The sequence below is a fragment of the Hirundo rustica genome, unplaced genomic scaffold (genome assembly GCF_015227805.2).
Source record: "Hirundo rustica isolate bHirRus1 unplaced genomic scaffold, bHirRus1.pri.v3 scaffold_542_arrow_ctg1, whole genome shotgun sequence".
Taxonomy (NCBI): Eukaryota; Metazoa; Chordata; class Aves; order Passeriformes; family Hirundinidae; genus Hirundo; species Hirundo rustica.
Window position 1 is genome coordinate 5,763 of NW_026690585.1, and position 8,667 is coordinate 14,429.

The window sequence follows — 8,667 nt, forward strand, 5'->3', positions numbered from 1 at the left end:
GGGACACACGGGGGTCCCCATTCCCGATCCATCCCGGGGCCCGTTCTGTCCCCTCCCGAATCATGGTCCCCCCGCAGGGTCCCCCCAAGTCCCTCTCCACTGTCCCCAGTAAACCGGACTGGGGTGAACTGGGAAGCTTTGTTGGGAACACTGGGAGCAGCCAGGTGGGGACAGAGTGACAGCAGGGCTGGGGGGACACACGATCCCCCCCAAATCATCTCGGGGATGGAGCAGGGGGTCCCGGCCAGGCCCGAGGCCACGGGGAGGGGCTGCGACCGCTGCCAGCTCAGGAGCTCTGTGGGCAGAGAAAAGGGGGTGACACGGGGCTGGGGGGCCCTGGGGGAGCACACACGCTCTGGGGGAGGGGGGGCAGGACCCCCAGGACCTCCCCTCACCTTCTTGCTCAGGTTGAAGCTGAGCCCCAGTGCCAGGAAGACAAAGTCCAACACAAAGCCCCCCCATCCCCATCAGCATCTTGCTGTGGGCAGCGTCCAGCAGCATCTCTGGGGGGTCTGCAGGGCTCAGGACCCCCCAAAACCTCTCACAGACACCCCAAGCCCCTCCAAGTTCCCTCCCAGTCTCCCTCAGCCCACCCAGGACCCCCTGAAACCTCCTCCCAATCCCTTCCCAGCCTCCCCAGGACCCACCAACGCCCCTCCTGTCCCTCTCAGGATCCCACAACATCCTCAATTGCCCCCCACCTCCCCAGGACCCCCAAACCCTCTCCCAGTTCCTTCCCAGCCCCACCAGGACTCACCAAGACTCCTCCCGGTCTCTTCCCAGCACAACCAACCTCATCCCAATCCCTGCTTTCCAATCCCCGATCTACTTCCAGTCCCTCCAGGCTCACTCCAATCCCTTCCAGTTACACCCAGCACCTCCAAACTCCCTCCCAGTGCCCACCAGCACACCCAGAACTCCATCCCACCCTCCCCAGCATCCTCCAAACTCCTTCTCAGCCCTTCCAGACACCTTATCCCCTCTCCTAGTTGAAAACAGGCTCTCTCCAGCTTCCTCCCACTTCCTCCCAGCACATCCCGGTGCCTCTCGCAGTTCCCCCCCAGTGCCTCCCCCGTGCCCCAGTGCCGGCTCAGGGGCTGCTCCAGGCTGACGTACTCCACCTGGCAGCTGGAGGTGACCCCGCGCCGCGGGGAGGTTTCCAGCAGCACCAGGAGCTGCTGGCTCCAGTCCCCGTTGGGGACCACGGCGGTGCCACCCCGTGCCCCGAGAGCTGCTGCTGGCCCTGGAAGCAGCTCAGCTGGATGTGGGCAGAGTAGAAATCCATCACGGAGCAGAGCAGGCGGCCGGGGCCGGGCTGGGAGCTGGAGGGCAGCAGCGAGATGGAAACGCTGGGGGTCACTGGGAGAGAGAGGGGAGGGGTGGTGTGGCATTGAGAGGGATTGGGAATGGACTGGGATGGACTGGGAGAGACTGGGGTGAGAGAAACGGGAGGGGATGGGGGGCACCGAGAGAGAGGGTGGAGCTCTGGGAATGAACTGGGAGGGACTGGGACTGGGCTGAGAGGAAGTGGGAGGGACTGGGAGGAACTGGGAATGAAGCGCGCGGCACTGGGAGGCCGAATCGAGCGCGGGGCACTCGGCGCTGCGGGTCTGCCTGGCAACGGATGAGTCATCACAGAGACGCGCTCTCATTGGCTGAGCGGCGTCAGCTCCACGCACGGCCGGGATGGACACGCGGGGGAGAACTGGGAGAGACTGGGACGGACTGGGATGGACTGGGAGAGCCACGGGTGTCTCGGAGAGGGGCAGGAGGCCCCGGGGATGGACACAAGGAGGGCTGAGGGCTCTGGGCTGATTCCCAGGCAGGTTTTGAGGCGCTCCAGGGTCATTGCCAGGGCAGGGCCCCACGGGACACGCTCTGCCCCACGCTCACCTCCGCGCTCCACGAGGAACGGGCTGGACAACTCGTAGTTGTGCCGGCAGTGCCTGTCCGCCGCAGCCCGTCTGTACTCCCTCCATCGCGGGTCGCTGTTCCAGGACCTGGCAACTTCTCCCCACAGGAGGTGTCCCCCACCTACAGCCCCACATCGCTGCCCAAGGGCAGGAGCTGCTCCCGGTTGTCGCTGTTCCTGTCCACGACCCTCCCCCGCTCGGTGCCGTTCATGCAGTGCCAGCCGCACTTCAGCATCTCCTGGAACAGCCCTGTGTGTGCAGGACACAGGTGCGGGGGTGCCCCCAGCAGCCCAGAGTAGCCAAGAGCTCCGGGGCAGCCCCGACTCCGCAGCCCCAGGGGAGTCCGGCTGAGGAGCTCGGGGCGCTGTGGGGCTGGCTGGCACCTGGGGAGTCATCAGCGCCCTGCGCTCTGATGGGCTCAATTATTTTAGTGCCGTCTCTGATGGGCTGAGGAGAGGCCCGGGAGTGGAGAGAAGGATCGGGACAGATCCCGCCCCGAGCAGCGGCGCGGCCACAACAGAGCCAGCCTGGGCACAGGGAGGGAATTTATTACCAACCAAATCACAGCAGCACCAGGAGAAGGGCAAGAAATGTCTCCAACACCTTCCCCACAGCCAGCGGGGATCAGCAGGAGCACGGATCAGCAGGGCTCTGCCCAACGGGGCTCACTGGGGATCATCCAAGGCCGATCCTCCCACGGGGGATGGAGCTGGAGCAGCGCACGAAGCTCTTCCCGCTCTCGGGGCACTCGCAGCGCTTCCCTTAGCGGTGCCTCCGTTGGTGTCGGGTCGAGTGAGAGCTCTGGGAGAAGCCCTTCCCACACTGCCCACACTCGCAGGGCCTCTCCCCGCTGTGGATCCTGTGGTCCTTGATGCGCTGCGAGTTCTTGCTGAAGCTCTTCCCACATTCCAAGCACCAGCAGCGATGTCCCTTAGTTTGGATCTCCTGGTGCTGGATCAGGTGGGAGCTGAGGCTGGAGCTCATTCCACATTGCAAGCACTTCTAGGCTGTCTCAGTTTGAGAGATGATTCCCACCCGGATTTTGAGTAGTTTATAACATTTTTCATGTGCTAGGTTCCCATGAGTGGCATGCTCAAGAGATGATCTTTAATCTCAGTGAAAATGCAGGCTGCGGCAACTCAGCTGTTGCAAAACAAAAAGTCCCTCATTTTATCTCAACAGAAAAGGGACCAAAACCTGACCTTGATTTCAAGGGAAGGATTTTGTCTAACTTAGATCTGTGTTGTCTTCTGTGTTACATTTTTTGTATCACTCCACTAAATCAGGAGCAATAAGTCAGATTTCCTGAGTGTAACATCAACTCTTTCTACTGCAGCTGAGGGGATCAGTGCTATAAAGGATTCCCACTGAGGTCATTAAATGAGCATAAGTGTCTCGCTCATTAGCCAGCCCAGCACAGGGGGAGGGAATGTGTGACTCAGCTGAACACAGAGCATCAAATCCAGAAAACTAGGAAAGGATTTGCAGGAGAGCAATGGTCTTCAGCTGATTTCAACCATTGCTTCAGCTGGCCTGTCTTCCCAGAGACAGAAGTGCCTCGGAGTTGTGCAGCTGAGTAGGCTACAGAGAAAAGTCATGGGAGTCCCACTGGTATCTCAACTGTGTCTTGCAATTGCTGTATTTTGCTAACAGTCGTTTCTATTTTGATTGTGCTTTTTTGGACCATTATGTAAAATCAGAAATCCCATGTAGTATCAACCACCTTCAAATGAGTCAAGTTGATATTAGTGCTGGCACCTTCCATGTGTGGAATGCTTCACTGAATGTGCTGAGAGAGCATTGGATTCTGACATCCCGTTAGCTAAATGCTCTTCCAGTGTTCTCTGCACTACCTTCCTATCCACGCTCTTACTACCATCTCTAGGTATGGCTTTCAAAAATGAAACATCTTCCAAAGGACCACTTATTGAGGGGGGTTTTTTCAGCATCAGAGAGTCTGAGCCTTGAAACCTGTCATGTCTTGGGTTAAGTTTCCTTCCCCAACCTCCAAGAAATGTAACAGTGAGGCTGAATTCATTGTTTACATATCTTCTCAGTTTAATGCCATGGTGATTCCAGATGGAATTTTCTGTAGGTTGAAATTGTTTCTAAACTTGGTGTCCAGCTAATCCAGATGGGGTTCTTACAGAGGTGGCCCAAAGCCAGGAAATCTCCTCTTTGATGCTAAGCCTCTGCAGAGGAAAAGGAAGCCCACACCATCAAATCAACCATCAAACCAACAAAGAAGCCAAGAAAAAGCCCCAACACAAATCAAGACCAAGAAGGTAATGGTATTTATTAATGAAAGAAACCATCTCAGTGCTTTTAAAATACTGGGTTGGTGGTGTTCATGTTTCCATTCTCGTCTGATTTTTGTGTGGTGGAATATCATAGAAAAGCACATTTGAGTAGGAGGGAAATTGGAACTGCCTTTGCCAGGAAAGGGAGAGGGAAGAAACACATTTCTAAATGAGGTGTGAGTAACTAACTCCTAGGGGTGCATTACACATGTGGATACAGATATAGACATGGATATAGATAGAGGAATATATGTGTATGTATTTATAAAGATATACATATGTGTACATATTTGTGTCGATATAAATAGAGGTGTCTATATAAATGGATCTATAGGTACATGCATAGGGGGCTAGATGGATTGGTTTTATCCATTCAAACCCTACAAAAGAAGAAGACACAAAGAAGAGGGGAAAGCCCCTCCTGTCATCCTCTGCTGTTTCCAGCAGAGGTGGGTCATGGGCTGTGGGGCTGTGTGGGGCATGTGCCAGGCTCTCTGTCTCTGCCTGCTCCTGCCTCCTGCATGCTTCCTTCCTGCTTCTGCGCTTCTTTTGGCTATTCCAATGGTTCCTGGACCATCAGCACAGCCCTCTTAAGCACCTCAGTCTGGAGGAAGTCCCTGTGGTCCAGGAATAGCAGAGCATCAGCAGTTTGACTGTGCACAGTATGTCCTGGGCTCTCTGTCCCTTCTGCTGAGGATGCCATGGACTGGGCTGTGTCCAGGAGAACCAGGCCATCGGCTCTGGGGCTGTGTGGGACATAGGCAGGGCTCTCTGCCTCTGCTGCTCTGGCTTTTGCTCCCATCTCTTCATCTCCACTTTGTTTCTGCTCGCAGGGATCTTCTGGCTCCTCCAAGGGTCTCTGGGCCACAAGCACGGCCTCCTTAACCACCTCAGTGTGCATGTGCTCAGCTGCATTCAAGAAGAGCGGCTCATCAGCTGAGGGGCTGAGGCTCTCGTGTGCACCACTCTCTGCCCCTGCTGAAGTGGGTGTCACTGCTGCTGACACATCCCCACTGTGTTCCACGTCCTGCTGTTCCACAAGGTGCTGGACGGATCCCTGGATTGAAATAGGGGAGTAGAAGTCAGAAGGCATTGATTAGAATGAGGCCTGTGAAGGAAAAGACAGGACATGCATACGAAAACAGCAGGAAGGAATGCAAGGAGAGCTGATCAGGAGAAGGATGTTCAGTGGAACAGGATGCAGGTTTGCTAAACTCCCAAGGACACTGAGATAACGAGCTCCTTGGGCGCCTGGAACTAGATGAGAGCGGCCTTATGGCTTGGACTGTGCCCAAAGGATCAGCAGACATGCACAAGAGAGCAGGGTGAGAAGTTCAACTCTGAGGAAGAGTGCCCAGCACAGGGGGACGGTCACTGCCCTGCTCCTGCTGCCCCACTCTTGCTGCCCCAGGCCAGGATGCCCTTGGCCTTCTTGGCCACCTGGGCACACGCTGGCTCCTGTTCAGCTGCTCTTGACCCGCATCCCTGGCTCCTATTGTCCCAGGCAGCTCCCCAGGCACAGAGGGGCACATTGCACTTCAAATACAGCATCCAGCATTTCAAGATGTCCTTGCTGTTCTTAGCAACACAAGACAGCAGTCAAGGACTTGCAGCTTCACTCCACTCCAGGCTCCAATGCAGTTTCCAAAGCTGCAGATTTCACCCAAAATGGACCAACAGAAACCTGCTGCTCCTGGGTTTTGCCTCAGAAGAAGGGTTCAGAACTACACGGTTGGTTTCTTTTGCCACACGGGACAAGAATGACCCCCCAAGAGCTTCATGGACAGCACAATCAGCTCCTTGCAGCTTCTGGAAAACCAAAAGACAGGTGGGCCAAAAGACTCTGGAGAAGTGAAGAATTCCTCTGGAAAACTGCAGAACAGTTCCACAAGCCAACCACAGGTTTCCCAAAAGGGAAAACAAAGCAACAAAGCCTTGTGAGCTCCAGAAGGTGCCCGTGCGCCCTTGGCCATAGCGCTGCAGAAGCCAAGAGATGGAGCTTCAGTGAGCCCAGCAGCCAGATGCTCCCGCCCAGGCACCAGCTCTTTGGTGCCTCAACACTGCAGATCCAAGCCCATTTTCCAGCTGTCACTGGCTGGGGCAATTGCTAGGTGCTGGCAGGACTCCAGCACTCAGCATCCTCAGCCCCCAGCAGCAAGTGCTGCCTGGCCACAAACTTGCAGCTCTGCCTTGCACTCAAGACAGCAGCCACCAGAAGTGGCACTTACTGGCTTGGAATATTCCAGCTGTGCTGTGACCACAGCTGGAATCAGGCAGTAATTTCCCTCCTTTGGCTCCTCTTTGGCCTCTTCTCCAGGAGCAGAGGGAGCCAGGGCAGAGAGTGCTGTTGCTTCTGTGCTCTGTGGAAAGAGAGAAGCATGAGGGACAGCCCTTGACCTATCCTTTAGAACCTTCTTTCCTTTCCCATCTGCAACCAGCTCGACTAAGGAGAAATCGGAAGCTCTGATAGCCATGGGATTCTAAGTCACTCCAACTAAATTCAAATGGGCTGATTCAACAGAACTGCCCATGGCTCTGAATTCAGTATTCCTCCCTGGCTACAATCAGCAAGCAATGTTGTCTCTGCAAAACTGAGCTTTTTAGTTCTTTACAGCTCCCAAATGGAAAAGTAGGAAATAGCCAGCAAGGCCTTTGCTACTGCTGCTGCAGACATGGAAATGGATTTTCTTTCAGCCTATCCAACTTGCCCTCCACACTCTACTGCCCCTGGCCAAGCTCACAGCTTGCTCCACAATTGTGAAACACTGGGAACATCAAAGGTTCATTTCCCACTCACCTCAGGATCAGCACCTCTGAATACACGGGTCAGGTGACCTGCAGTGGGTAAGGAAAATGAAGCAAATTCTTTGAGAAAACTGCCTGGGCTGGTGAATCCCTCAGAAGAAGTCAACACAAACAGGGAGTATTTTCCATTTCACACCATCCCTCCAGGAGACACAGTTCTTTCCCACAGCCAGCAAGACAGCAGGACAATATTCATCCTAATTGTCTTTCTGTTTCCAAATCCACCCAGTCACTAAGAAAAAACAGGAAGACATACAAAAGCCAAATTAGGTTCCACCTAGAGAAAACCTCTACTTACGTGCCAGGTGAGTCAGGTAATAGCCGGAATAAGCAATGCCATAGACAGAGCAAACTGCAGCAGCGAGTTGCCCAATCATTGTGGCACTGCTGTGCAAGTTTGCAGAGTGTGCTGGAACACAGGAACAAACAAGGCTCCTGTCAGTGTGCAGCTGCCCACTGACAAACGCCTCAAGCAGGAGGATGCTCCTGCACTGAGCAAGCCCAAGAGCTGCTCTGACACCACTGAGGCCTTCCGTGCACCAAGGCAACCTTGTGATGTCAGCACAACCACATGGCAACCAAGCCCTGACATCACAAAGCCAATGCTCTGCGTTGGTCTGTGAAGTGATGCAAAGCAACCCAACCTTGCCTACAGCAAACACAAAATAGCCTGGGAAGTTCTCCTGTGCCACAGAGAAGCACAAAGGCCCTGGTGGGCCAAACTCTGTTTTTCAAGGGATCCAAGAGGAACTCCTGGAGTGCCCAGAGCACCTCCAGCCTGGAGCCCAGCTGAGCACTCAGATGGGACCAAAGCAAAGGAAAGCAGAGCAAGAACATGGCCCAAAGCATTGCCCAGAACCAGCAGAGAAAGCACTCTTGGCATAAGAGCTGACAAAATTCCTAACAAACCTCCCCATGTATCTGCACATTTCTTGGACGTGCCCAGGGCTCCTGTGTATGGACACCTGTGCCTTGATTGCCCTTTGGAAGCAGTTGAACTGGGAGGATCTGCCCAGCAGCAGCAGCAGCAGCTGCTCCAAGCTGGGCAGGCGCCTGGCAGTGCTGATTTCCAGAGGCTTCAGTGTGCCAGGTGAAGCCAAGGCAGGAGCGGGTTGAAAGGTGCTGGCGCTGCTGCTGCTCTGTGCCAGAGAGCCCTGGCTGGGCAGGGCACGGCGCCCACTGCACTGCGGGCTCCTTCTGCTGCCACAGCTGGGCACAGCTGCCAACAAATCATGACCACTTGGGCTGAAAACCAAGGGGTTTGTGGAGGCTGCATTGCTCTGCACACACCTGGGCCACCTGCAGCACAGAGCTTTGGTCCCCAGAAAGGGAAACCCGAGGGAAGGAGCTGGAACAGGTTTCATTTTCCCCTTTCAATAGAAGTGACTAAAATGAAAGTTACCAAGCAGGGCCCCATCCCCGGTGCCAGCCCAGTGTGACAAAGGAGGCATGGCATTATTTCAGTGCTGGGTGCCTGGGGAATCACTTTTCTAACACTTTTCTGCTCACTCAGAAATCTCACCTACTACTTTTTAACCATGGAAATAAGACCTACTCATGACTTTGCTGAAACTCACAGGCTGAACATTCCCTCAAATTATTTGGCCTATTTAAATCACTTCTCAGAAGGCACTGATGTGAGAGTAGGG

The 8,667-nt window shown here is 54.7% G+C and overlaps 1 pseudogene; it reads right to left on the bottom strand.

The window, feature by feature from the left end:
* Nucleotides 1–201: 201 nt before the first annotated feature.
* LOC120748111 (class II histocompatibility antigen, B-L beta chain-like) lies at nucleotides 202–7,395 on the bottom strand (annotated as a pseudogene).
* Nucleotides 7,396–8,667: the final 1,272 nt, after the last annotated feature.